The sequence below is a fragment of the Polyodon spathula genome, chromosome 1 (genome assembly GCF_017654505.1).
Source record: "Polyodon spathula isolate WHYD16114869_AA chromosome 1, ASM1765450v1, whole genome shotgun sequence".
Lineage (NCBI taxonomy): Eukaryota > Metazoa > Chordata > Actinopteri > Acipenseriformes > Polyodontidae > Polyodon > Polyodon spathula.
Window position 1 is genome coordinate 56,514,951 of NC_054534.1, and position 3,144 is coordinate 56,518,094.

A 3,144-nucleotide genomic window follows, 5' to 3' on the forward strand; every position below is an offset into this window, starting at 1 on the left:
AGCATGAGAGTGACCCAGCTGCGATGTGAGAAAAGGTTTTGTGGTCAGATGAGACCAAGATAGAGCTTTTTGGCCAAAACTCAAAGCGCTATGTGTGGCGCAAACCTAACACTGCCCATGCCTCAAGACACACCATCCCTACAGTGAAGTGTGGTGGCAGCATCATGCTGTGGGGATGCTTCTCATCAGCAGGGACTGGGCATCTTGTTACAATTGAAGGAAGAATGGATGGAGCAAAATACAGGAAAATACTGCAAGAGAATCTGCTTTGGAGTGGCTGAAGAACAAAAAGGTGAATGTCCTACAGTGGCCCAGTCAAAGTCCTGATCTCAATCCCATTGGGAATCTGGGGCACTATTTGAAAATTGCGGTCCACAAGCGTCATCCAACCAACCTGAACAACCTGGAGCAAATCTGCCAAGAAGAATGGACCAGAATCACTCCGACACTGTGTGCAAAGCTGGTACATACTTACCCCAAAAGATTTAAAGCTGTTATTGCAGCGAAAGGTGGCTCTACCAAATATTAATGTGTGGGGGTTGAATACTTATACAAGCAAGATATTTCAGAGATCAACATACAAGCTGTATAAATGAGATAGAGCAAGCATGCCCAGAGAAAGAGAGACAAGAAACAGATCCAGACCAAGAGGAACAGTGAACAGATCCAGAGAGGGAGGGACAACAAACAGATCCAGAGAAAGAAAGTAATCAAGCTGCTGCAGCAACTCCTTCTAGAAATGAGAGCGATTTAGGTGACAAAGACACTGGGCCCAGACAAGTGAAGCTGAATAGCTACCCACACGAAAGTTTTGGTACACAGAAAAGGGCATTTCAGCACTGCTGGTTTAAGAAATACAATTGGGTAGAGTACTCTGTCCACAAAAACGCAGCTTTCTGCTTTCCATGTAGAGTTTTTGGCAAAAACATTAAATTTGATTCTTTTGTCAGTAATGGCTGCAAAAATTGGAAAAAAAAAGCTTTGTTTATCTTTGGTAAACATGAGGTGGCACAAACACACAGAGACAGTGTTGTGGCATGGCAAAGCTACCAGGCAACTAGCAATCATGGGAACATTGCTCAGATTTTAACATCTGCCCATGCTAGTGATACTGCAGAGAGAAGGGAGTATCTGAGGAGAATTGTTGCGGTCACCTCAATGTTAGGAAGACAGGGACTCTCTTTCTGTGCCAATGATGAATCTTGTGAAAGCACAAATAGAGGGAACTTTCTTGAATGTATGGAGCTTTTGAAAGAGTTTGACCCTTTCCTGCAAAGGTACAATACTCTATCAAATGTGACGTATCTCTCTCCAGAATCTCAGAATGACATGATCGAATGCTGTACTCAAGAGATTATGGACACCATAGTCTCTGAGATGTCAAAGACTGGAATGTATGCCATTATGGTGGATGAGGCCAGGGATGGGCTGTCTCAACAGTTGGCTCTGTGTGTTAGGTATGTGACAGAGGGGACAGTTAAGGAGCGTTTACTAGCACTAGCAGAAATCAAGTCATTTGATGCCCAATCGATAGCAAATGAGTTGCAACAGCAGCTCCAAATGAGAGGAGTAGCAGGCCTAAAGTGCGTTGCACAGACCTATGATGGTGCAGCTGTGATGAGTGGGTCCAATGGATGTGTGCAAGCACATTTCAGAGTGCTGCATCCGGAGGCACTTTATGTACATTGCTGTGCTCATGAGCTTAATTTGGTGTTGTGTTATAATTGCAGGGCTATTCCAGAGGCTGCTGAGTTTTTCAGTTTCTTGGAGAATGTGTATTTGTTTTTCAGTACATCCCTAGTTAAACACCACAAGTTCAAAGAAGCTCAGTATAAACTTGGAGTAGCATCAGCTGAATGTACAGCTCTCAAACACTCGCTGGGCCTGCCAGCTGCGGTCCATAAATGCAGTCCTGGACACTTTACCTGCTATTTTTGATTGTCTATCTTCCATTGGATCCCTCATGGCTGTTGGTCTGAGAACAAAGCTTCATAAGTTCTCCACCGTGTATTTGCCACTGATGTTTCAGTCCCTTCTTTCTATAACTGAGGGACTACACAAGTTCCTCCAGAAAGAGACTGTGGACCTGGCAGAAGCTTGTTTCTGCAAACAAGCTGTATGTGATACACTGATAGGCAAATACACAGATGCATTTGCCACAGAACTTTATGACAGAACCAAAGCACTGTTTGAAAATCACAATATTCCAGAGGCAGATGCAGCATGAAAGTGCAAACAAAGGAAAATGGGAGATTTTGTGGTGGAGACCTCCTTGGGTTTACGTACAGAATTGTCATGTTCCCAAACAATGAAAACAGAATTGTTGCCCCCCTGCTTGAAAGGATGGTTTGTGAGCTTGACCAGTGATTCTCGACTGTAGATGCAGATCTGCTCAAAGACATGCAGGCATGCAGCCCCAACTCAAAAAACTTCCTAGATACATCATGCTTAACTGAGTTTGCCAAGGACTACGGTATTGATGTTAAAACAGAAGAGATGTTGGTGGCCAGAAACTTTCTTGCCCGGAAAAGAGATGCTGGATGTCCTCCCAAAGATATGCTTGCTGTGCATAACATCCTGGATGATGATATGTTTCCTTCTCTGAAGGAAATCATTCAGGTTGCCCTCACAATTCCTGTGAGCAGCTGCTCCTGTGAAAGGTCCTTTAGTGCACTGCGCCTGCTGCACTCCTGGATGCCTAAGACAATGGGTTGTAATATTTGTTTGGGATCTTACCTTTTTATTAGATTTTATTCCTAATTATTTTTCAGTTTTTTAAATTCTATTTAGCTCATTAGTTGAACTTAGTTTTTCCCCATTGTGGATGATACTGTTTAAGATGTTCCATGTGTCTGAATTATTGGGTTAATTTTGAGCAACAATTAACAAAAGGGTCAAACTTAAATAAATATTTTTTTCTAATGGTGTAATATGACCTGCATGTCATCTCTCTCTCTCTCTCTCTCTCTCTCTCTCTCTCTCTCTCTCTCTCTCTCTCTCTCTCTCTCTCAAAATAAATAATAACATTATTTATACGGTAATTCGCTCACCAGATAACATTTTTTTACTGTACGAATGACGGTTATCAAGAAAGTCTTACCGTAATATGATGCACTGTGAAACTGTTTTTATACGGTATATTAC